At 43.4% G+C, this 27,962-nt stretch overlaps 1 long non-coding RNA gene across 1 annotated transcript; it reads left to right on the top strand.

Moving 5' to 3' along the window:
* Nucleotides 1-21,365: 21,365 nt before the first annotated feature.
* LOC125548343 lies at nt 21,366-25,052 on the top strand. The gene is made up of 5 exons (XR_007301015.1): nt 21,366-21,709; nt 21,806-22,019; nt 22,102-23,273; nt 24,000-24,302; nt 24,766-25,052. It is a non-coding gene; the product is annotated as an uncharacterized LOC125548343 (long non-coding RNA).
* The last annotated feature ends 2,910 nt before the right edge of the window (nt 25,053-27,962 follow it).

Below are 27,962 nucleotides of genomic sequence, written 5' to 3'. Positions count from 1 at the left end.
ACAGGTGAACCACATTATCATGGAGGAGGTTGAAGCTCAGCCTGATGAAGTAATAGGTAAGTTTCTGGTTAAGTCATTTACTGCACTCGTTCTTTTTTATACTGGTGCATCGCATTCATACATCTCCAGGGGATTTGTGGATAAGTATAACCTACCAATCCAAGCCCTTAGGTCACCCATGTTAGTAACATCGCCTGGAGCAGAGTATGTGGCAAGTCTATGGTGTGATCGGTTACCATTAAGGATTGGTAACTATGTTTTTCCCTCAGACCTAATAGTATTGGAATCTCAAGGATTGGATGTGATATTAGGCATGGATTGGTTATCAAAGTATGAAGGAAATATTGAATGCGCTAGTAAGTCAATTTTGCTTACCACCCCAGAAGGGAGAAGGATCAAGTATGTATCCCGACATGTGCCGAAGAGGACTCAAGTAAATTGCTTAACAGGAGTTGTGCAGGAGGAAGTACCAGTGATAAGGGATTTCCCTGAAGTATTTCCAGAGGAGTTGCCAGGCATGCCACTGGATAGAGATATTGAGTTTTTGATTGAGCTATTGCCAGGCACTGGGCCAATATCAAAGACACCATATAGGATGCCAGCAAAGGATTTGGTAGAAATTAAGAAGCAGATTAAGGAGTTACTGGATAAGGGATACATTCGCCCAAGTTCTTTGCCTTGGGGATCGCTATTACTTCTAGTGGAGAAGAAGGATGGATAGTTAAGGATGGTTGTTGATTATCGAGGATTGAATGAAGTAACAATCAAGAACAAGTACCCACTACCAATGATCAATGATTTGTTTGATCGATTGCAAGGAGCTAAGGTATTTTCCAAGATCGATCTGCGATCAGGATACCACCAGTTGAAGATTCGAGAACAGGATATTCCTAAGACAGCTTTTACCACTAGGTATGGGCTGTACGAGTATACCGTTATGTCATTTGGTCTGACTAACGCACCTGCCTATTTTATGAACATGATGAACAAAGTATTTATGGAGTTTTGGGATAAGTTCGTCGTAGTGTTCATTGATGATATCCTGGTTTATTCGAAGAATGAAGAGGAGCATAAGGAGCATTTGCGTTTGGTACTTGGAAAGCTCAAAGAACATCAATTATATGCCAAGTTCAGCAAATGTGAGTTTTGGTTGAAGGAAGTAGGATTCCTCGGACACGTTATATCTGGAGAAGGTATAGCAGTAGATCTTACCAAAGTAGATACCATGACCAAGTGGGAAGCACCAACTACAGTGGGAGAGATCCGGAGTTTTCTTGGACTCGCAGGATACTACCGGAGATTCATTGAGAATTCCTCAAAGATTGCGAAGCCTATGACGGAGTTATTAAAGAAAGATACCAAGTTCATATGGACGGAGGAATGTGTGGCTAGTTTCCAGGAGTTGAAGAAACATTTGGTTACCTCAGCAGTGTTGATTTTGCCAGACCAGACCAAAGATTATGAGGTGTATTGCGATGCTTCCCGTCGAGGACTTGGAGCAGTGCTTATGCAGGAAGGGAGAGTTGTTTCATATGCCTCAAGATAACTGAAGCCTCATGAGTTGAATTATGCCACGCATGACTTGGAGTTAGCAGCCGTAGTGCATGCTTTGAAAACATGGAGGCATTTCCTCATTGGAAACCATTATGAGGTGTACACGGATCATAAGAGTTTGAAGTACATTTTCACACAGAAGGAGTTGAATCTCAGACAAAGGAGATGGTTGGAACTCATCAAGGATTATGATATGAGATTGCAATACCACCCAGGAAAGGCTAATGTAGTAGCTGACGCCTTAAGCCGTAAGAGCCATGTCAATACGTTAATGACGGGAGAAATACCCAAGGAGTTAGCAGAAAATCTTCGTGAACTATGTTTGAACATAGTTCCGAGAGGCTATGTAGCAGCATTGGAGATTCAGTCAACCTTGATGGATAGAATCAGAGAAGCTCAGAAGACTGACAAAGAGATTGCCACTATAAAGGAGAAAGGAAACGCTAAAGGATTTTGTGAGGATGAGCACGACACCCTATGGTTTGAAGACCGTGTTTATGTGCCCAATGACCCGAAGATCAGGAAGTTGATTCTGCAAGAGGCACACGATTCACCATATTCGATTCACCCAGGAAATACCAAGATGTATTTGGATTTGAAGGATATTTTCTGGTGGACCGGAATGAAGAAAGATATTGCGGAGTATGTAGCAGTTTGTGATGTATGTCAGAGAGTAAAGGCAGAGCATCAGAAGCCAGCAGGTTTGCTACAACCATTGCCGATACCCGAATGGAAGTGGGATAAGTTAGGCATGGATTTTATCACAGGATTACCCAGGACTCGTTTAGGCTATGACTCGATTTGGGTTGTAGTTGATCGCTTGATGAAAGTAGCTCATTTCATCCCAGTAAAGACCACTTACACCAGTGCTAAGTTGGCAAAGATATACATGACCAGGATCATATGTTTGCATGGAGTTCCAAGGAGTATCGTATCAGATAGAGGAACCCAGTTTACCTCAAAGTTCTGGAAGCAGTTGCACGAAACTTTGGGTACCAGGCTAGAATTCAGTACAACTTTTCATCCACAGACAGATGGACAGACCGAGAGAGTCAATCAGATTTTGGAGGATATGCTGAGAGCTTGTGCGCTAGATTACGGATCTAGTTGGGACGACAATTTGCCATATGCAGAGTTCTCTTACAACAACAGTTACCAAACCAGTTTAAAGATGGCCCCTTTTGAAGCCTTGAACGGAAGGAGGTGCAGGACACCGTTGTTATGGGACGAAGTTGGAGACCGCCAGTTGTTTGGACCTGACTTGATTAAAGAATCTGAACAGAAGCTGAAGTTGATTCGCGATAGGCTCAAGGTAGCCCAGTCCAGACAGAAGAGTTATGCAGATTCTAAACGCAAGGAGACCCTTTACGAAGTCGAAGATAGAGCTTATCTTTGAGTATCTCCACTTCGGGGAACAAAGTGTTTTGGAGTTAAAGGGAAGTTAGCGCCACGATTTGAAGGACCATATCGAGTTTTGGAGCGTATGGGAGAAGTGGCCCACAAGTTGGAATTACCTGAAGGATTGTCAGGAGTTCATGATGTGTTCCACGTTTCCCAGTTGAAGAAGTGTCACGTGGAGATGGCTGACATACCGTTGAGAAACACAGTGCCTTTGCAAACTATTCAGTTGGATAATGATTTGACCTACGAGGAGAGACCCGTTAAGATTCTCGAGTTTGCCAATCGAGTCACTTGCAGCAAGGTTATCAAGTTTTGCAAAGTTCAATGGAGCCCCCACATAGAGGATGAAGCCACCTGGGAACAAGAGGAAGAATTGCTCAAGGACCACCCTCACCTATTTCCTAGCCAACCCGAATCTCGAGGGCGAGATTCATCTTAAGGGTGGTATGTTTGTAACATCCCAAATTTTCAATTTAGAATGTTATACATTAGATCATCATTGCATATCATATTTTATTTTTTTTGCATTTTGGTTGATCCTAGAAATTCTACGCAACTGAATGACCCACGGAGAGAGTTGGGGATTTCGTTATTTTCATATTTGAGTTTTCTCAAATTTTGAGAATAGGATCATTTGATTTTAATTATTTTATCATCAGTTATTTCTATTACAAAAATATGAGAGAGGGAATAAAATGAATTTCCCAAAATAAAGAAATATTGAGGATTTAATAATAAAATCAAATAAGTTTTATTTTGGAGTTTTTCGGTGTTTTATTTGAATTTAGGAAAAATGTGTGTTTTTCAAAATTGCATTTAGGCCCCCAAATACATGTTCGCCTTGTGAGGCTTAATTTTAGAAGCCCGTGAAAATTTATTTCAGAATTTTTGGAGTCCGTTTAGTATTTCTTTTTATTTTTCTTCTGTGCGTAATTAAAAAAACGAACCGACCTAGGGGCCGTGTCCGACTCGGACTCCCGGCCCGCTAGGCTTTATAAGCCAGCCCACCCCGGGCCGAACCCTAGCCGCCAGCCTGCCTTGAGCCCCGTGCCCGCGCCGCCACCCGCGCCACCGCCGCCACCCGCCGTCGCACAGCCTTGCCGCTCGCCGCCGCCAGACGCCGCCCGAGGTTCGCCGCTGCCTCAATTTCCGTGCCGCCGTTTTTTTTTCGAAAACCTGTCGGTTTTTCGTCGGTTTTTTAGATTCAATTGTTTTAAATAGATCAGTTTTTCCGGTTTATTGAAATAGTGAGCGTTCGTTCGTTCTAGCGAATGTTCATCATTTTTCTTTTTCTCGGATTAAATCCGCGATTTTTCTGATCGCGATTTCTGATCCGATTTTCGTTTTAGTATAACTTTTCGCTCGTTTATCGGAATCAGGCGATTCAAGCACCTCGAGTTTCGTCTCGAAACCCTTTATCTGTTTGACCAACTTAAACAAGATTTTTCTACTGTAAAAATTGCCCTAGATCCAGATTTGTAGAACGAAGTTGTTTTCTTTCACCGTTTGACTTTTGTTGTTTCGTTCGATTTGATTCTTTTTGCAAACCGGAGTTCTTAAGCTGAACCTTCTGGTTAGATCTCTTATTTGAGTTTTACCTGTGCATTAGATGAGTGCTTATTGTATGCTTTTTTGTTTGTCTGCGATAGAATACCCGGAGTGCGCCGCTTGTTACTTCGAATCTCTAGGTTTCGCGGATCATCGGCAAGGCAAGTAACACTTTGATCATACCTTTTCTACTACCCAGTTTTATTGCATTAGATCAAATCCTCACACATTGCATGATTAGGATCTAATTAAATTGTGGGATGGGAAGTAGTTGAGGTAGTACCTATTACCTGTTTATTTTCAAACCTTTAGGAGTTACTTTCACGTTTGCTTATTATGCCATGCTATGCTAGTAGACGTGGATTGGGTGAGTGATATCCATGACAGATGTGAGTTTGGTTAGTTAATGGTTTATCTAAGGTGGCAACTTAAACACACATCTGGGTGGATTGAGGCACCTGGGTATTCCAGGACTTGCCTATTTTCTTTTGGACCGCCACCCAGGCTCAAAGGGATCATGAGACTATTCATACTAGAAACTTCCGTGTGCAGCCACAAGCTATTATGGGCTCTAGCATAGTTGACTAAGTCTTGCGAACTCTTACAGTGGTAGACTAGCAGATGTAGGGGATGTAGGTGGTACGGTCTACCCGATCGTAAGGTGCTAGCGCTTCTGAAAGACTATGTCTCGGTCATCTGTCTTCTCAAACACCTTGTAGTGCGAGAAACCATACGGAGGCGATCGAGTCTTGTGGGAAAAGTGCGCAAACCTCTGCAGAGTGTAATAAACTAATCATGGGTAGCCGTGTCCTCGGTTATGGACATCTTGAGTATCTAGTACCTGGATTATCATGTGAATCTCAACATGTTACTCTAAATTAATTTTGTTGGGTTTTGTTTAAAGATGATGCTTAATTGGGATTGAGGATGCTGTCAACCATTCTCAATGTTTAACAACTACCATGATAGTTAAATAAAATTTATTCCTTTGTAGTAGGGAAAAATTGGCTTTACGCAAAACTGTAACCATAGAGCTTTCCACCAGCCAAATATGCATATAGTACAGCTGTTTCATTCTTTACCCTCTATGTGTTACATTGCCAGCATATTCCATGTGCTGGCCCGTTTCGGGCTGCAACGTTAATGTTGCAGACTTTTCTGACGACGAGTAAGGAGTTTTTAGGTCGTGGTTCTATACTCAGTGATGCTGTTGGAGTTGATGGACTCACTTATCTTCCAAGCCTTCCGCTGTTATCATTATTAGATGGCCTTAAGCCATATTTATTGTAATAAGTTCTCGTTTGAGACACTCGATGTAATAAGTGTGTGATTGCTACTCTATTATAAATCCTCCGAGTACTGTGTGGTGTCAGCATTACTGATCCAGGGATGACACCGGAGCACAGAGATCAGACTGTTTGAGATCTGGTCGCTATAGTAAGCTTGTTGTGGGCTTATAGAAAACATCTTGAAATCTTGAGGTGAAACTCTGCCACTAACGGAAATAATAGATTGGATTGATAAGAACAAGGAGACGAACAACTATTTCACCGGGAGGATAAATGAAGAACTTGGGTCATTTATAAGCACCATAGATAGCAATAATCCTTAGGGAAGGCTTTAGGTGAAACATGACACAAGATAAATCCAACGAAGAGGTTGATGGATTTAAAATACCCCATTCTTAAACAACCTGTGTATCATGAAACATGAAATCAAATTATCAAGAATGACATAATACCACCTCCAATGATATTGAAGAAAGAATTGCACTCCGGATTGCAAGATGAAGAATGCTTGAGCTCCTCTGAAAAGAATCTTGATGAACACTTCGAGAAGGAATTAAATCCTTGATGAACTATCATGTAGAACCTCCATGAAGAACTCCGTTAAACAAAAGAATGATCAAACGGAAGGAAAGAGAAGTTGAAAACACAAGGTGAAGCCTTGGGATGATTTAGATGAATCTTCACGACGATATAATGCGGAAAAGCTTGGAACTCCGGAAAAGAAAAGATAAAGCATCTCGAACCGAGAATGTGATATGATGAACCACTCTGGAAAGCAGGAATTGAAAGGTTGAGCCAACGATGAAAAGAATTTTGAAAGATCTTGGAGAAAGACATTTGACTGATGGTAAATCATTCTTACGTCAAACTTCGAAAAGAATTTGAGAATACCTCCGGGAAAATAAGAAGAGTCGGGTAAGATCCTGGGGAAAGACCTGTGGGTTAGGGCCCACTCAAAAGAAACACCGTTGAAATGATTTAAAAGAGAGGTTGCACCAGTTGAATTAAATGGCTTGAATGAGGGAACATCCTCGAAAGAGCTTGAACGAATGCAGAGTGGAAACACGAATCTTCGAGATATCTTCAGCACTCCGGAACAATTGAATAGCGAGAGGTGAATGATTATGAGGTGCACCGGCATAAGAAAAGCATTTGAAACGAGGGAAGGATATGATCAACAAATCTTGAACTGGTTCCACCGGAGAAGAAAAAAGAACGAAGAATGATAAACTAGAAGCTCCGTTAGAATCTTCATGAGAATCACCGGATAAGAAACATTGACGGAAAAGAATGGAAATACTTCGCATAAATAAGATGGATACTTGATTAAGATATCTGAGTCCCTGAAGAAAAAGGGTGGGTGTGCGGGAAAAACAAAGGCAACTTGGAGACGGATGAAACAAACACCGTTGAGAAGAACTGATACTTGATCTTGCAGATGTTGAAATGATCGGATCCACTTGAAGAGAAACACACAGGTTGAACAGGATTTACATGACAATCTCGATTATCAAGAAGGATTAGTATTCGCATCGGAGTATGAGAACACCTCTTAGGAACAGGTATGGAATCAACATTTGACTTCGAAGCAACTCGAATACCACAACTCAAAACAAAACAAAGAATTGGCTTGCAGAATAAGCCAGAACAAACATATGATAGAGATTTCGTCCGAAGTTTTCGTGGTGGGGCCTACATGGGCCCGATCGTACAGCACCATCATGTACAAGGTAGTGCACATGACATACGAACTGTCCCCGAGTCGGCATAGCCAAGGACTCTTTAAGACACAACGAGACCACTGTAAACCAACCGTGAATAGACGGACCACTAGACGTCGAACCCCAATTTCATATCATACATCTGTCGGAAAGATATCCTAAGAGCTACTTGAATTCCCACTTATAAATTCCCGAAATTTTTCGGTTATGCAGTCAGGTGTTGGGGATACATGGGAAGCATAATATCTCACCCAAACTAGCAAATCCTACATCCAGCTGTATCCATCCTTCAACACATAACCAAGAAACCTTCGGAAATCGTTTACCTCAACCTTCGAAAAGCATCCGTTATATGAGTTATGGCAATACTCCCGAACTCCCGCCCCAGTACTAGGTGGCGTCGAGGTTATCTCACCAACAACTACATAAAAGAGATTTTCGATGTCGGTGAAACTAAACTCAGGTATTCCAGAACTGCAACGATAAAATTGTGACGGCAACACCTCGGAGCTCAACTCCCCGGGACACTGCCACAACCCCTAAATGTCAGGAGGCACCAAGAACAATGTTCTCGTCACAAAACCATCGGAATGATTCCAAGATACCCGTGTGATCCTCAAAAAAATTTAAGTGAAATTTGAGAAGAGAAGAGTCAAAACTCTACGTCAGGATGCCTCACCTGAGCGACGAAGGGACTGAGGAGTAAAAAGAATTCCTAACTCTCCGATATATATAATTCTAAATGACTCAAAACATTTCTAGACTCAATAACACCAACGATTCGATCAAGCAGGGGGCTCCTAAGGTCGGGGAAGGCTCTGATACCAACTTGTAACGCCCTCGATGCGGCTACATCTCCCACGTGTCGAAGCACGACTTAGAGGCATAACCGCATTGAAAGCAATGTCGCAAGTGAGGTAATCTTCACACAACCCATGTACTATATAAGGGAAAAAGATACATAGTTGGCTTACCATCGCCACTTCACACAATTACATAAATAAAGCATTACATCATCCAAATACAAACAAGGTCCGACTACGGAACCAAAATAAAGAGCAACCCCAGATGCGACAAGGTCCCCCGATCGACCCCAACTGGACTCCACTACTGATCAACTAGAAATGAAACAAGACAAAGGACAAGATCTTCATTGAGCTCCTCCTTGAGCTTGGTTGCGTCATCTGCAGGGTCCCATCGGCACCCGCAAGCTGGTTTTGGAAGTATCTGTGAGTCATGTGGACTCAGCAATCTCACACCCTCGCGATCAAGACTATTTAAGCTTATGGGTAAGGTAAAGGTATGAGGTGGAGCTGCAGCAAGCGACTAGCATATATGGTGGCTAACCTATTCGCAAAAGAGAGCGAGAAGAGAAGGCAAAATCACGGTCGGACAACTATGATCAAGAAGTGATCCTAGAACAACCTACGTCAAGCATAACTCCAACACCGTGTTCACTTCCCGGACCCCTCCGAGAAGAGACCATCACGGCTACGCACAGGGTTTGATGAGGACATCAATACCATTGTTACATCCACATCCCCTACTGTTACATATACTGGGCCAATTACTAGAGCTCGCGCACGCCAATTAAATTACCAGGTACTTTCGTTTCTTGGTAATGATTCTAATGTTCATGAGAATATGATGCTTCCTAAATTGGATACATTTGTTTTGCTTACAAATGAAGGGCCTAGCTTGGAGAAGGATGAACATTGGAGCAAGAACACGCATGGAGTTGATGGCATGCGCAAGGGGATCAAGAACGGAGTTACAAGTGATGATTTCAGGACTTTCAAGCCACCATAAGGAGTGCATGAAGCCTTGAACGAAATATACAAGATGCCTCTTCATAATATTCGTCCATAGGCTATTCTAGGTGCTGCGTCACCTTATTATTGGGCCAGGCCCATGTAATTTCGAAATACTTAAGTATAGGCTATTTTTAGAGTCCGTATGCGTGGGGAAACAAGAGTTAGGGTTAGTTTCGGACCCCACCCTCAAGGGCCATGAAATTTCCCCCCCTCTTCCTCCATATATACAGCCCTTAGGGCGTCGTTTAGACTTTGGGTATTGTTTAGATTAAAAGTTTGCCATAGCTGCAACTTCTCGTACTTCGTTTGTGTCCAACGACCAGACCAAGACGTCACAGAACCCCACCTTGATCAATAAAGCTTTCATCCTATATTCGCAATATCCAGATTGCGATCTCAGTTTCTTGCTTGTTCTTCATTTGCTTGCAGGAAACAGACCCTCGTGGTCAGGTTGATCATGCTCCGGCGTGGTCAATAACCCCTCGGAAGTTGGTTTAGCGATTGCTAAGGCGTGACGTCTCGCACGTTCGTAGTCGGATCGTCAAGGTCGACTCCCACAGAAACGATAGCCACCATCTCATCGAAACATCGGGACACCTTTGCCTCTATCAAGTGGTATCAGATTTTCAGGTTGCTCGGTGAGATTTTACAGTTTTTCGTAGATTAGATCGAGTCTGTTCTTCATACCTACAGTCCACGAAAAAAGCCACAAAAAAAATTAGGGTTAGTTCATCATATCCGAACCAATCTGAGCCTTTGCATAATATTTTTAGGGTTTTTTCTTTGTTGAATTTGCGGTTGCATCATCGTGTCAAGTTGCTGGTCTTAGAGTCTAGTCTTTTAGAGTTTCGAGTTCTGGTCATAGGTTGTCACGCCGCCGCCGCACCATCATCATTGCCTTGCCATCTACCACCATTGCTTATCCGCCACCGCTCTGAATCCATATCCATATACCACCACCAATCCGTATCCATATACCACCACCAATCTGTATCCATATACCACCACTGCTACCATATACCACCACCGCTGCCATATACCACAACCATATATCCACCACCAATCCGAGTTCTTCTCATATTAGGTTTTTTTTGAGATCAATCTAAATTCCAATTCATGTTTCCATGCCTGCGTAGGTCTCGAAAAAAAAGAGTCTGGAGACCCCCGGGCAGTTTTTAGGCCAAAATTTCGGCGACCAAAAATATTTTTTCCCTATCCTATTTTTAGGCTTTTCTGAGTCTTTTGAGCCACGTGCCATCATAGTGATTTTTTGTCGCACTTTTTCGTCGTCGCTGCCCTGATTTCCCGAAAAAAAGTCGGAAAAAAATTTATCAGTTTGACGAGGGAAGAGTTTTGAGACACTCTCCATTATAGTGATTTTTCGCAGAAAAAAAGAGGAGCGGAAAAAAAGGAGCGCAAAAAAAAGAGCGAATTTTTTTCTAGAGTGTGCTTTTCCCTTGTTTACGTGCAGCGCCGTGATTTTGTTAGTGTTCTAGGCTCGCGTCTCTAGCACGGTCTAGCCTATGACCAGCACAGTACCGTCGTTGAGCGTTTATTCAACTTTGCATCTCTGAATTGATTATTGCTGACCATTTTTGTTACCATACTATAAGCCTTCCCAGCTCCACATACATCTACGTCGTGCGTTTGACTCTCCCTGGCAATCTCTCTATCCAAGCTTTTGAGAGTTTTGACTACAATGGTTGCTGATCACCGCCTGCTGCTGGGTAAGAACTGGTAAGAATTTGAGATTTGCTTGACGGATTTGTGACACCCGCCACCACCACTACTTGTTAGTAGTCTGTAGGATCATATTCTTGTGTGTTTATATTGCTGCTAACCATGCCAGGATCACAAGCCGACGAGACTGACTGGGAGAACTTGACGAACAAGGAGCTTCATGATAAGTTTCAGCAAATGATGAGTGGACAGGTGCAAGATGTGCTAAACAGATTTGAAGAGGCCATGGAGAAGATAGATGGCATGGAGAAGACGTTTGAAACAAAGCTCGATAACAAGTTTGCTGAATTGCTTTCGCGTTTTCCACCACCACCACTGGCTGCTCCTGCCGCACCTCTGCAACAACAGCAACAACACCGACTACCTCCACGTCGGGAAACAGCCCTCCGCCGAGCGAGCCGTGTCCCTCTTCAGCCAGGCCAAACTGCTGGTGCTGCTGTTGATACTTCTGTGGCTCCTACTGCTGATGTGGAGGAGGATGATTATGTGGGAGATTACGAGGATGAGGTTGATCAAAATCAGAACTACGTGCCACCACCAGCATAGCAACCACCAGGTCGTCCACATGCAAATAATGGCAATGGTAGGGCTCACCCTCAGGTATGAGATCATGACCATCTCCCTAAACTAAAATTGAATATTCCACCATTTGAAGGTAGATATGTTCCTGATATATATCTTACTTGGGAGTTAGAAACTGAACAACGATTTACATGTTTACAATATCGTGAGGAGAGACGTGTTCCTGCTGCTGTTTGTGCATTCACTAGTTTTGCATGTGTTTGGTGGTCTGAGCATTGTAGATTATATCCTATTCCAGCTACTTGGGCTGCTTTGAAAACTGCTATGCGTACTCGTTGGGTTCCACCATATTATCAACGTGAATTACTTCAAAAATTGCAGCGATTAAGACAAGGAAAAAATTCTGTAGAAGAATATTATCAAGAATTGCAAACTGGCATGATTAGATGTGGTATTGTTGAGGAGAATGAAGCTATGCTTGCACGTTTTATGGGTGGATTAAATAGAGAGATTCAGACCATTCTAGAGTATAAGGAGTATACTAATATCACTCGTTTATTCCATCTTGCTTGTAAAGCTGAACGTGAAGTGCAGGATCGACAGGCATTGGCGCGTACTAACTTTTCTGCAGGTCGACCTTCATCCTGGACACCACGTGCATCATCTACTTCCACACGTTCTGCTACACCGGCACCTCCGTCAGCTGCCACCTCCAACCGTGATACAATAAAGCAGGCACAATCACCACTATCTACCAAGAGCACACCTTCTGGGCCTGCAAAGAGCACTTCTTCATCCATGGCATCAACAGGGCAAACACATGATATTATTTGTCGATGTTGCAAGGGTGGAGGTCATTATGCGAGAGAATGCCCATCTAAGCGTGTGATGATTGTTACTGAGGATGGTGGGTATGAGTCCGCTAGTGACTATGATGAGGAGACTTTGGCTCTTATTACACGCAACGAACACGGTGGAGACGATTCTGATCATGAGACGCAATACATGGCTCCTGAAGATGCTGACAGGTATGAATGTTTAGTTGCTCAACGTGTTTTGAGTGTGCAGGTTACACAAGCTGAGCAAAATCAGAGGCATAATTTGTTCCATACCAAGGGAGTTGTGAAGGAACGATTTGTTCGCGTGATCATAGATGGAGGGAGTTGCAACAACTTGGCTAGCATGGAGATGGTGGAGAAGCTATCTCTCACCACAAGACCACATCCACATCTTTACTACATCCAATGGTTCAACAACAGCGGCAAGGTTAAGGTAACACGTACTGTTCGTGTGCATTTTAGTATCTCTACATATGCTGATTATGTTGATTGTGATGTGGTACCTATGCAAGCATGTTCCTTATTACTTGGTAGACCATGGCAATTTGATAAAAATTCTGTACACCATGGTAGAAACAATCAGTATACTCTTGTTCATAACGATAAAAATATTACTTTGCTTCCTATGACTCCTGATTCCATTTTGAAAGATGATATTAATAGAGCTAATAAAGCAAAACAGGAGACAAATAAGAGTGAAAATCAGATTGTGGCAAAAGAATTTGAGCACCAAATGAAGCCTAATAATAAACCATCTACTGTTGTTTCTGAAATTAAATTGAAAAGTGCATGTTTACTTGCCACCAAATCTAATATTGATGAGCTAGATTTTAGCAGATCTGTTTGCTATGCTTTTGTGTGCAAAGAGGCATTATTTTCATTCGAGGACGTGCCTTCCTCTTTGCCCCCTGCTGTCACTAACATTTTGCAGGAGTTCGCTGACGTCTTTCCACAAGACGTGCCACCGGGATTACCACCTATTCGAGGGATTGAGCATCAAATTGACTTAATTCCCGGTGCTTCGCTACCCAACCGTGCACCATACCGTACCAATCCAGAGGAGACGAAGGAGATTATGCATCAAGTACAGGAGCTGCTCGACAAAGGTTATATACGCGAATCTCTTAGTCCTTGTGCTGTTCCTATTATACTAGTGCCTAAAAAGGATGGTATGTCGCGTATGTGTGTTGATTGTAGAGGCATTAATAATATTACTATTCGTTATCATCATCCTATTCCTAGGCTTGATGCTATGCTTGATGAATTGAGTGGCTCTACAATATTCTCCAAAGTTGATTTGCATAGTGGATACCATCAAATTCGTATGAAATTGGGAGATGAATGGAAAACAGCATTTAAAACTATGTTTGGTTTATATGAGTGGTTAGTCATGCCTTTTGGGTTAACTAATGCGCATAGTACTTTTATGAGACTAACGAACGAAGTTTTACATGCTTTCATTGGACGATTTGTGGTAGTCTATTTTGATGATATACTGATTTATAGCAAATCTTTGGAAGAACATTTGGAACATTTACGTGATGTTTTTATCGCTCTACGTGATGCACGTTTGTTTGGTAACGTTGGGAAGTGCACCTTTTGCACAGACCGAGTATCTTTTCTTGGCTATGTTGTTACTCCACAGGGAATTGAAGTTGATAAAGCCAAGATTGAAGCTATTGAGAGTTGGCCGCAGCCCAAAACAGTCACACAAGTGAGGATTTTCCTTGGCCTCGCTGGTTTCTATAGGCGTTTTGTGAGAGATTTCAGCACCATTGCTGCACCTCTCAACGAGCTTACAAAGAAGGATGTGCCTTTTGTTTGGGGTACCGCACAGGAAGAAGCCTTCACGGTATTGAAAGATAAGTTGACACATGCTCCTTTACTCCAACTTCCTGATTTTAATAAGACTTTTGAGCTTGAATGTGATGCTAGTGGAATTGGATTAGGAGGTGTGTTGTTACAAGATGGCAAACCTGTTGCATACTTTTCTGAAAAATTGAGTGGGCCTAGTCTGAACTATTCTACTTATGATAAAGAATTATATGCTCTTGTTCGGACTTTAGAAACATGGCAACATTATTTTTGGCCCAAAGAATTTGTTATACATTCTGATCATGAATTTTTGAAACACATTAAAAGTCAAGCAAAAATGAACCGTAGACATGCTAAATGGGTTGAATTCATTGAGACTTTCCCTTATGTCATTAAACACAAGAAGGGTAAAGAAAATGTTATTGCTGATGCATTGTCTCGTCGTTATACTGTGCTTTCACAACTTGACTTTAAAATATTTGGTTTGGAGACCATCAAAGATCAATATGTGCATGATGCTGAATTTCAAGATGTATTGCAGAATTGTAAAGAAGGTAGAACATGGAACAAGTTCGTTGTTAATAATGGATTTGTGTTTCGTTCTAACAAGCTATGCATTCCAGCTAGCTCCGTTCGTCTTTTGTTGTTGCAGGAGGCGCATGGAGGAGGACTAATGGGACACTTTGGCGTGAAGAAGATGGAGGACGTACTTGCTACTCATTTCTTTTGGCCAAAGATGAGACGGGATGTTGAACGTTTTGTTGCTCGCTGCACTACATGTCAAAAAGCTAAGTCACGACTCAATCCTCATGGTTTATATATGCCTTTGCCTGTACCTAGTGTTCCTTGGGAGGATATATCTATGGACTTTGTTTTAGGTTTACCCCGAACAAAGAAGGGGAGGGATAGCATATTTGTTGTCGTGGATAGATTCTCGAAAATGGCACACTTTATACCATGTCATAAAAGCGATGATGTTGTTAATGTTGCTGATTTGTTCTTTCGTGAAATTATTCGCTTGCATGGTGTGCCAAATACTATTGTTTCAGATTGTGATACTAAATTTCTTAGCCACTTTTGGAGATGTTTATGGGCTAAGTTGGGGACTAAACTGCTTTTTAGTACTACTTGTCACCCCCAAACTGATGGACAAACTGAAGTAGTCAATAGAACATTGTCTACTCTGCTTAGGGCTGTTTTGAAGAATAATAAGAAAATGTGGGAAGAATGCTTGCCTCATATTGAATTTGCTTATAATCGTTCATTGCATTCTACTACTAAGATGTGCCCTTTTGAAATTGTGTATGGTTTCCTACCTCGTGCACCTATTGATTTGTTGCCTCTTCCATCTTCGGAGAAGGTTAATTTTGATGCTAAAGAATGTAATGAATTGATTTTAAAAATGCATGAGTTAACTAAGGAAAACATTGAGCGTATGAACGCTAAATATAAACTTGCTGGAGATAAGGGTAGAAAACATGTTGTGTTTGCAGCTGGAGATCTTGTTTGGTTACATTTGCGTAAAGATAGATTTCCTAATTTGCGCAAATCAAAGCTAATGCCACGTGCTAATGGTCCTTTTAAGGTGTTAGAGAAAATAAATGATAATGCATATAAACTTGAGCTACCTGCAGATTTTGGGGTTAGTCCCACTTTTAACATTGTAGATTTGAAGCCTTATTTGGGTGAGGAAGATGACCTTCCGTCGAGGACGACTTCATTTCAATAAGGGGAGGATGATGAGGACATCCATACCATTGTTACATCCACATCCCCTACTGTTACATATACTGGACCAATTACTAGATCTCGCGCACGCCAATTAAATTACCAGGTACTTTCGTTTCTTGGTAATGATTCTAATGTTCATGAGAATATGATGCTGCCTAAATTGGATACATTTGTTTTGCTTACAAATGAAGGGCCTAGCTTGGAGAAGGATGAACATTGGAGCAAGAACACGCATGGAGTTGATGGCATGCGCAAGGGGATCAAGAACGGAGTTACAAGTGATGATTTCAGGACTTTGAAGCCACCATAAGGAGTGCATGAAGCCCTGGACGAAATATACAAGATGCCACTTCATAATATTCGTCCATAGGCTATTCTAGGTGCTGCGTCACCTTATTATTGGGCCTGGCCCATGTAATTTTGAAATACTTAAGTATAGGCTATTTTTAGAGTCCGTATGTGTGGGGAAACAAGAGTTAGGGTTGGTTTTGGACCCCACCCTCAAGGGCCACGGAATTTCCCCCCTCTTCCTCCATATATACAGCCCTTAGGGCGTCGTTTAGACTTTGGGTTTTGTTTAGATTAAAAGTTCGCCATAGCTGCAACTTCTCGTACTTCGTTTGTGTCCAACGACCAGACCAAGACGTCACAGAACCCCACCTTGATCAATAAAGCTTTCATCCTATATTCGCAATATCCAGATTGCAATCTCAGTTTCTTGCTTGTTCTTCGTTTGCTTGCAGGAAACAGACCCTCGTGGTCAGGTTGATCGTGCTCCGGCGTGGTTAATAACCCCTCGGAAGTTGGTTTAGCGATTGCTAAGGCGCGATGTCTCGCACGTTTGTAGTCGGATCGTCAAGGTCGACTCCCATAGAAACGATAGCCACCATCTCATCGAAACATCGGGACACCTTTGCCTCTATCACGGTTGATGTATTTTAATTAAGGTCAACTTCCGGTTTTCTACAACCGGACAATAACAAATTCCCATCTGCCCATAACCGCAGGCACGGCTTTCAAAAGTTCAAATCCCTGCAGTGGTGTCCCAACTTAGCCCATCACAAGCTCTCACGGTCAACGAAGGATATTCCTTCTAGCGGGAAGACCCGATCAGACTCGGAATCCCGGTTACAAGACGTTTCGACAATGGTAAAACAAGACCAGCAAAGCCACCCGAATGTGCCGACAAATCCCGATAGGAGCTGCACATATCTCTTTCTCAGGGCACACCGGATTGTCCAAGGTTCCGGTAGGCCAGCCTAGAGTTGCCCCTGGTGGCCACCGGCAGCTGACAGGTTGGACCAACACTCAGAGGAGCACTGGCCCGGGGTTTTAAATAAAGATGACCCTTGGGCAGGCCTACCCAAGGGAAAGAAAAGGCTAGGTGGCAAATGGTAAACCAATGTTGGGCCTTGCTGGAGGAGTTTTATTCAAGGTGAACTGTCAAGGGGTTCCCATTATAACCCAACCGCGTAAGGAACGCAAAATCCGGGAACATAGCACCGATATGACGGAAACTAGGGCGGCAAGAGTGGAACAAAACACCAGGCATAAGGCCGAGCCTTCCACCCTTTACCAAGTATATAGATGCATTAATTAAATAAGAGATATTGTGATATCCCAACAAAATATCCATGTTCCAAACATGGAACAAGCTCCAATCTTCACTTGCAACTAACAACGCTATAAGAGGGGCTGAGCAAAGCGGTAACATAGCCAGACAACGGTTTGTTAGGACAAGGTGGGTTAGAGGCTTGGTTTAACAATATGGGAGGCATGATAAGCAATTGGTAGGTATCGTAGCATATGCATAGCAATAGAGCGAGCAACTAGCAACCAAAGATAGAAGTGATTTTGAGGGTATGGTCATCTTGCCTAAAATCCCGCAAGGAAGAAGAACGAGTCCATGAAGAAGACAAACAGACATAGTCGAACGGGTCCTCACAATCACGACATTATCGAAACCAACCCGAAGAAGCAACACCGGAAAGAAGCACACAACATAGTAAACAACCAACACACGAACATGGTATGATATGTGGGATGCGGTATGCGGTGCATATGCATGATTTGCAAAGGAATGATTGAACCTAGCCTCAACTTGGAAATCCAAGAGTGCCACTGGAAAGGTGAGGTGATTTCGGTTGAAGTCGATATAAAGATCACGGGAATCGGATGCACGGTTTGGAAATGGCAAGCAAAACAAATATGGCACCGGTCTGCGATAAATAGCAAGTAACCATCTAAATGCATCAAGATAATTATGCTAGAGCACTCAAACATGGCAAAAAGATACGTGTAAGGGATCCACTCGAGATGCTTGACAAAAGATGAACACTGAGCTACGGCTAAATCACTCATTAACAGGTTCAAACAAGCATGGAAAAAGTGCAAATGATAACAGGTTTCAGACTTGGTGAAATTAACACAAGTCTGGAATTTATTATCAGGAAGCACACTTTGGAGCATGAAAACTATATGCTACAGGAACTTAACATGGCAAAGTAAGGCATGGCATGAAGCTACTCAAAGCACTTAACAAAAGTCCCTTAGTGACCTTGAGCCAAAAGGGATTAGGAAATACAATTGCAAGCATGTGGACATGGCAAAAACATAAACAGATCTCAGACTTGGTGAAAAACTGGAGCATGCAAAACAGATAACGAGTAGGCATGTTTACGAGCTCGATGCACTCACTACAGAGCATGGCATGACAAACTAAGCATACACCCAGTAAGAAGACATGGCATAGAAGCTATACATGGCAAGAACAACAACATAGCATGCATGGATCAATAGCAACAAGCCCGGCAAAATCGCTAAACATGTCAATGATCTGCCAGGATTCACTTTATAGCAAAAGTAGAGCTCAATTGACTCAAGCTAGGGTGCTCCATAAATGCAAAAAAAGACATGGATGGATAGAGCACCAGAATATTAACAAAACATCCTTACTGATCATCCTCAAAAGAGGCACGGATCACTAGGAAACAACATGAACATATGGCGTAACAACAAAATCAGGATAAGGACTTAGAGAAATTCTAAGTCCCTGAAATCAGCATTACCGATTACACTACTTTGCAAGCTTGTGCTAGTCACCACACAGATCACAAAAATACAAGGTAAGCATCTGTGTAAAGATGGCATGGCATATAACAAAACACATGTAAAGCTCAGGAGCATAGCATGCACACAATAATCATGGCAAAAATGACAAATATCTATTTGATGAAACAGATCTGCCAAGTTTATCACATAGCCCTCTTACAACAGCATTTCGGGCATCAAGATGAGCTCAAATGAAAATGATGCAATGAGAAGAAATGATGTACTCGTTGAGACGAACATTTTGATATGCTACACGCTCAAAATGGAGCCACGGATGATGAGTTATGATGCGATGAGAAAGCATAAAAAATACTGGGATCTGGGGACTTGGAAGAAATAGACCTCTCCGAGAAAGTCAACGGGACGGGGAAATCCGGGACGGAGCGGTGCAGATCTGAGACGGGACGTGTTTGGATGGGGAAGTGGTGGATCTGATCCATCTTCCTCGGATCCGGTGCCGGGACGAGCTCCGGCGAACTCCTCGAGCTCCGGCGACGAAGGGGAGGCGGCGCGGGAGGTCGGAGGTGGCCGGACGGCGGCGTGAAGGCAAGGCGGCGGAGGAGGTCGACACCGGCGAGCTAGGCGCGGGGCGGCGTGGGCTCACCGGAAGGGCGGCGGTGCTGCGGTACTCCGGCGGAAGACGAGGGCGGCGGAGCTGCGGCGGTTGGCGGCAGAGACGCGGAGTGGCGGCGCCGGCGTACGGCGGCGGAGCTGGCCTGGCGACCACGGGCGAAGGCGGCCGACGGGGTTCGGGCGGGGTGCCCGCGAAGTGCGGCGGCGGCGAGATGGACCGGGAGGGCCTTGCCCGGGCCCCGGCGGGCTTCGGCGGGTGGTGGGAGGCACAGATGAGGTGGCGCGGCGCGATTGGCGCGGGAGGCGGCGACGGGTGACATGGCAGGACCTCATTGGCCGGAGTGAGGTGGAGGGCGCAGCGGACATGTCCGGCCGGCGCGGGAGGAATTGTCCGGCGGCGCGCGGAGGAGGAGGAGGTTAGGGTTTCGGGGAAAAGATCCAAAAACGAAAATGAAGGGATCCATTTATAGAGGTAGAGGGAGCTAGGAAGCTCCAAATGAGGTGCGGTTTGCGGCCACGCGATCGTGATCAAACGACCGAGATGATGGAGAGGTCTCAGGTGGGTTTTGGGCCACTTTGAAAGGGTGTTGGGCTGCAACACTCACGAGGCCTTTTCGGTCCCTCGGTTAACTGTTGGAGTATCAAACGAAGTCCAAATGGCACGAAACTTGACAGGCGGTCTACCGGTAGTAAACCAAGGCCGCATGACAAGTCTTGGTCCAATCCGGAAATATACACCGGGTGACATAGGAGTGCCGGATTGCAAAATGGACAACGGGGAAAATGCTCGGATGCATGAGACGAACATGTATGCAAATGAAATGCACATGATGACATGATATGCAATGCATGACACGCAAGCAATGACAAGACAACAACAGCGAATAACTGGAGGACACCTGGCACATCGGTCTCGGGGCGTCACACCACGCCCCTGTCGCCACACCATGGATGGACCTCCCTCTGCTCCCACCCATGCCATGGACAGAGCTCGCTCCCCTCCTCAAGGTCATCTCTTCACCCATCTCATCATCTGGCTTGCTGCACCACTAGCCCTCACCTTCTCTCCCTCCCTATCCTTCTAGATCGAGACCTAGTGCTTCTTCCTGGCCACTAGTATATAATAAAGATAAAAGTGAAACTAACACAACCGTTTTTATTTGTAAAACATAAAATCTATTTTTCGTTTTTCACCTAACTTTTTAAAAAGGTTTACACCTAACCTATTATCACTATACAGCCAGTCCACACTCTTCTCGCTCTAAACATCATCCACACCCCTACGCGTGTCGCCCTCCTCCTCTCCCCCGCATCCCTGGTGGCCATAATATGACCGGCATATTACGAAATTTAAATACTCCCTCCGATCCAAATTAATTGACGCTAAAGTTGTACTTAATGAGAGTCAATTAATTTGAATCGAAGTGAGTATATTCGACAAAAAATTATATTGTTTTATATATAGTTATAGAAAAAAATTAAAATCATCAAATGATATAGTATTACCATAACAAGTCCCGACGATAAAAAAGATCACACTCACGTTGCTGAATCGGACGCCGTAGAAAAGAATGAACTTTTTTTAAAAGAAGAAGAAAAGAATGAACTTTTTTAGATTTTGTTTTTGAATTGAATAATGTTGCACCCACTCACTATCTCTTTGGTAACTGTCTAATACGTGTATATTGGAAAATGAACGTCACAGTCATCATCCCCGCCGCCCCCACACATTCTGGTCACTTCCCACCGCCCCTCACATCTACCCGTTGTTCCCCATTCTACCATGGCCGCCCCTGCTCTTGATCCCCTTCATGGTTGAATCTGGTCATGGAAGCATCCATCAGAGGAAGACGCAGAGGCGCAGACCACGCAAGCCCATGCTCTTCCCTGCTCCTTCCTCAAATCTGGTCGCCGAAGTGATCGAGGAGGCGCTCGAGCTTGGTATGCTCGCTGGGGACGCCGCCCCGTCCCTCTCCTCATGACGCCGTCGCCGTTGCCGTCGTGGCAATGAGTCTCTCCACCATCTCCCATGTGCTCGCTTGCTCGTCCCGGTATAGATTAGTCTCCCTCTCCGACCCCGCCTCCTGCTCTTCCCCGTCAATTCCGTTCATTGGCAGGTGCATCACCTCACTGTGTGCAATATTCAGTCCCCTAGGATTATTTGCTCGGGGGCCATGGCATGTCCGCCACCATTGTTGCTGCCCAACTGTGAGGTCGCCGGGATGTGTCTCGTGCGTCTCTACCTGACAACTGCTCTAGGGAGCCGGGCTTCGTCGTCCAATGGGACCGGCAAGGTCCGAGACTGCAGATCCCTGCTCGCCAACTCACAGTCCTGGCGGTTGTCCTACCAGTTGAAAAAGAGTGAGCTTTCTTCCTGGTTTTGGGTTTCCTTTGTACCGCTTTAGTTGGTGGCTGTGTTGACATTTGGCCCTCAATGTTTCAGATTTCCTGAAGGAGAAGAAGGAGGTCCCGAAAGGGGATGGGAGCAACAAGTCTGAATCGAAGGGTTTGTTTTGATTCTGAGTTGCATTGCACAATATTTTTATAGTTTGGGAAATCCTTGGAGTTGTCTATGGAACCTTTCCTTGATGTGATGGTCGGGCATATTTGTGTACTAAATTAGTGTTCTGGATTACCATCATCGGCAATTCTAAATATTTCTTTGATGTATTACCACAAGCATTATGCTGATGGTGTCCCACATGCTACAGCCCAGTGGGGTCCTTTTGGTGGAGAGATATCCTCAAGCTCCATGATGCGTACACACCTATTGCCTCAGTGCACATAAACATGGGTGACTCTGCTCTATTCTGGACAGATGCTTGGCATATTGGTGGATCTTCTAGACCTTTATGTTGGAGACTGCCAAGGTTATTTTCCTTTGTTAACAATGACAAGGTTCCAGTGCATGAATTCCTCATATCACAGGATATTTTTTCAATGTTTTTCTTGCCATTGTCTCATGAGGCTGCTCAGGAGTTGCATGTGCTAGAGGATTGGATAATGGCTTTGGACAGGAACATTAACATACCGGATGTCTGGGTCTGGCCAGGCAAATCTGGTGCATTCTCAACCAAGAGTTTCTACACCTTAATGCACTCACATTTGCCTACAATTCAACCATGTAAATGGTTGTGGAAAAGCAGATGCACATTGAAGATCAAAGTCTTTGGCTGGTTACTTTTATTTGACAGGCTTAACACCAAGGACCTCCTGATCCGCAGGCACTGGAGATCCCCTTTGGATGATAATCTTTGTGTTATCTGTCAGGAATTATCATATGAGGATAGGCTGCATTTGTTCTTCAACTGCAATTTCAGTCAGAGGGTTTGGAACTATCTTTCTATTGATTGGTCAAGAGGGCCGGACATTTTGCAATGTATCCAACATGCTAGATCAAGTTTCAGGCATACTTTCTTCTTTGAAGTAATGCTGACAGCTGCCTGGAACATTTGGATCCTCAGGAATGGAAGAACTTTTAGAGGGGAGAGAGCTACTTTTGCTGCTTGGAGGTCTAACTTTGTACATGATCTCACACTTCTATCTCATAGGCTTAATGAGGATAGTAGCATCAAGCTTATAGCTTGGATAAACTCTTTAGTCTAATTAGTACAGGTAGGTTGATGTACTCCGGTTCTTTAGTTTTCTAGACTAGTTTCTTAGCTCTTGTATATATTCTTTATGTACTTTTGTACAGTTATTTCTTTTTAATAAAGGGCTGTGGGGCTTTGCCTCATAGTAAATATTCAAAAAAACAAGCATTATATCTCAAAAACATATAATGTTCTAAACCAATTCGTGATAGATCAACAAAATCTCGTTGATGCTTTCACCTATTAGGATAACTTTATGAAACAATGATATGGCATAACTGTGTAGTTCCAACAAACAGACATTCAAATGCACCATTTTACACTCTGCAAGCAGGAAGTGCAACTTATTTAGTGTTTAGAATGGATCAGGTTACCTGTTCTGTTTCCAATTTTAAATAATTATACACATTCTCAATCATCACGTGTGCAAAACTGGGTTTATACAGATTTATACAATTCAATCTAAAATCCTGGTGCTGGTTAGATGCTATATTACTTTGTAGAACGATTGTGTTGGTTGTCATGCTGCTGGAACTTGATATAGTAAAGTCACTTTCCTGTCTCTCATACATAGCCTTGTTATTGTGTTTTGCTTCTGCTAAAAGAATGGACAATGGTTTTGCCGTGCATTTGAAAAAAAAGTTGAGGGGTTTTGCCTTTCTCTCGGAGCAAACAACCAACAATAATGTTCATATATAAATAAATAGTCATCTGAAATCTACTGAAACATTTTAATTTATTTATACAGGATAAGGAAAATTTATTTAATCTCGCGGCCGTGCTTGGCGATGATCGCCTTGTCCTCTACAGCGTTGTGGCCGCAGGCCATGTGGGCTATGACTCCGCCAGCGGCGACTGGTCCTTCCCGTGCCTCTATCGCCTCGTGGTCGAGTCGTCCTCTCCCCAAATCAACATCCACCCCTTTGTCAAGCCTTCCATGCCAGCGACATGAGCAGGATGGTGTACACAAGCTTCACAGACATGTGGCCGTGGAGGCTCTAGATGAGGTCGACGCCGATGACAACTCGAACAGTTCGTAGAGCCGTACCAGGTATAGCTACTCTTCCTCTTCAATCAATAGCAGACCGCTCTATTTGCGGAGGTTGTAGCTCACATGGGTTTGTGGAGGCGATGGCTCAAGTATTTACCAGGGATGTTTGTAGTGTGTTGGCATATGATCCAGTACATAAATTGATTGCTTTAGTTGATCGAATTATTTGCATCTGACGTGTTGCACACATATATAAGGCAGAACAAGTTGTTCCGCTCATGGAGTCTGACTAAAATATTTTGGGCAAGTGTTTATCTTCTTAGGAAGATTGCTTGGTATGGAGGATTAGCTAATTACAAATAGGATAATCCAGCCTCATGTTAGGCCACCTCCACCATGGACAACACCTCACGTTCCTTTTTTAAACATAATCGTCATGCTTCATTGGTTCCTTTATGAATAGAATTGCAGTCGATATTCTTTCATTTGTACATAATCATTGATCTTGTACTCGTATGGACAGGGCAATGGTGCTGACCTGTAGCTCCACCTTCGATGGTAAATTATGGCTCATAGCCAAGAATTGTAATCACGGTTGATCCAATGAGGACTTGCAGCCATGCGAGCACCTGTGCCTCCTGCTCCGATGGCAAAATTTGGCTCGCTTCCCGGGATCCTCACCGAGACGGGAACCGCGGACAAACATGGCGATTTGAACAGAGAGGAGATGGAGGTATCAGTTATATATACAGAAAGATTGCAGTCTGATTGGTGATATATATGGAATAAATGTTATGTGCTTAAGGAAAAGAAAACCAAGACAGGGAGGGTTCCCTTTTTTGGCTATGGGACGTGGCAGATAGCGTTCAGAAAATTGGATTGCCTAGCGACTTCCTTCTTTCAATAAAACCGGTGGGGTTGGCGACTTATCTATTCTAATGAAAACTGGTGGAGGTATAGAGAAAATAGGTGGGTGGGGGATCGACGGGATCGGTGGAACGGGGGTCGAGGGGTACGAACGAACGAAACCACGTACGGACTCCCCTATTAGGAGTAGAGATGAGCAAATACAATATGACAAGAAAAGGAAGGAAATGCAATATGAAACAAAGCAAAACCCAAAATGAAACCGGCAAGGAGGAAACCACTTGGGATTGATGACGACAAGGTTGGATACATTGCCAAATATGGAAGTTTTACATCTGGGGTGTTGCAACTCTCCTCCACTACAAGAGGATCTTGTCCTGAGATTTAGGACTGAAAAAACTTCGGATATTCGGAACGAATGTGATCCTTGTGCTTCCATGTAGCTTCTCGGTCAGAATGGTGAGACCACTTAACTTTGAGGAACTTGATCGACTTGTCGCGAGTTTTGCGCTCGGTTTATTCAAGAATGGCAACGGGATACTCATGATAAGACAAGTCCTCTTGGAGGTCAATTTCTTTGAAGTTGCTAGTGCGCTCAGGCATCTTGAAGCACTTGAGGAGTTGTGACACGTGAAATACATTGTGCACATTTGAGAAGTTGGAAGGGAAATCAAGTTGATAAGCAAGGTCGTCTCTTTTGCCAATGATCTTGAAAGGACCCACATATCTTGGGGCAAGCTTCCCCTTGATACCAAAGTGTTGAGTGTCTTTCATTGGAGAGACTCGGAGATAGACATGGTCTCCAATCCCAAAAGCCAAGTCACGGTGCTTGTTATCGTAGTAACTCTTTTGGCGTGATTGCGTGGCTCTGAAATTTTCATGGATAACTTTGCACATTTCTTCAGCTTCTGTGATCAAGTCATTTCCAAGAAGTTGGCTGATACGTCTCCAATGTATCTATATTTTTTTATTGTTTCATGCTGTTTTATTATCAATCTTGGATGTTTTATAGTCATTTTATATAATTTTTAGCACTAACCTATTGACATAGTGCCTAGTGCCAGTTCCTGTTTTTCTATGTTTTTTATATCGCAGGAAATCAATATCAAACAGAGTTCAAATGGCACGAAACTTTGATGATTTTTTATGGGACAAAAGGATGCAGATGGGCCCTGGTTGCACCTGGGGGTGCCCCGAGGGGGCACAACCCACCAGGGCGCGCCAGGGCTGGTGGGTTGTGCCCACCTCGGGTGCCCCGGACCGCATCTTTGCTCTATAAATATCCAAATATTCCCAAAACCGTAGGGGAGTCGACGAAAAATTCATCCAGCCGCAGCAAAGTCCAGAATCACCAGATCTAATCTAGACACCATCATGGATGGGTTCACCACTTTCATTGGTGCCTCTCCGATGATGCGTGAGTACTTCTTTGTAGACCTTCGGGTTTGTAATTAGTAGCTAAATGGCTTCATTTCTCTCTCTTTATTCTCAACACAATGGTCTCTTGGAGATCCATATGATGTAACTCTTTTTGCGGTGTGTTTGTTGGGATCGATGAACTTCGAGTTTATGATCAGATCTATGTTTTTATATCCATGAAAGTATTTGAGTTTCTTTGATCTATTTTATGCATGATCTCTTATAGCCTCGTGTTTGTTCTTTGATATTTGGGTTTTGTCTGGCCAACTTGATCTATTTATCTTGCAATGGGAAGAGGTGCCCGGTAGTGGGTTCGATCTTACGATGCTTGATCCTAGTGACAGAAAGGGAACCGACGCGTATGTATCATTGTTACTAAGGATAAAAAGACGAGATCTATATCTATCGCCATATAGATAAACAGATCTTTTCTACATCATGTCATCATTCTTATTGCATTACTTCGTTTTTCCATGAACTTAATACACTAGATGCATGTTGGATAGCGGTCGATGTGTGGAGTAATAATAGTAAATGCAGGCAGGAGTCGGTCTATTAATCTTGGACGTAATGCCTATGTAATGATCATTGCCTGGATATCGTCATAATTATTTGAAGTTCTATCAATTGCCCAACAGTAATTTGTTCATCTACCGTTTGCTATTTTTCTTGAGAGAAGCCACTAGTGAAACCTACGCCCCCCGGTTTTATTTCTCATATATTTGCCTTTGTGATCTACTTTTTCCTTGCTTTTATTTTCAGATCTATTAAACCAAAAATACAAAAATATATTGCTGCACTTTATTTTATTTGCGATCTATTTATCCAATCTATTACAACCTTTTTACCACCACGCACCAATTTCTGGCGCAGTTACATTAAAGGGATTGACAACCCCATTAACACGTCGGGTTGTGAGGTGTTGTTATTTGTGTGCAGGGTCTGTTTACATTGTGTAGCTTGGTTCTCCTACTGGTTCAATACCTTGGTTTCATAACTGAGGGAAATAATCTACCGTCGCTGTGCTACATCATCCCTCCCTCTCCGGGGAAATACCGACGTAGTTCTAGCTGCCATCAAGGAGAATTTTTGGCGCCGTTGCCGGGGAGAATCAAGTCAAGATAGCCTCCCGTCAACGTGCTTTCTGGCGCCGTTGCCGGGAAAGATCTTCAACATAACCAGGTTCCTAATCACAAATCTCATCTCCTCGCAATTTACATTATTTGCCATTTGCCTCTCGTTTTCCTCTCCCCCACTTCACAAAAAATTGCCGTTTTATTCACCTCTCTTTCCGTTTGCCGTTTTCTAGCCGGATCTATTTTTTGTGTGCCTTCTTGTTTGCGTAGTCATGATGCCTCAAAGAAAATATTATGATGTTCCTTACCCAACTATTTTGCTTGAAATTGAGAAAAGTACTAAGGATTATATGACTAG

Source organism: Triticum urartu, chromosome 3 (assembly GCF_003073215.2).
Source record: "Triticum urartu cultivar G1812 chromosome 3, Tu2.1, whole genome shotgun sequence".
Taxonomy (NCBI): Eukaryota; Viridiplantae; Streptophyta; class Magnoliopsida; order Poales; family Poaceae; genus Triticum; species Triticum urartu.
Note: the sequence above shows the minus strand (reverse complement) of the source record. Positions and strands in the feature narration are given on the sequence as shown.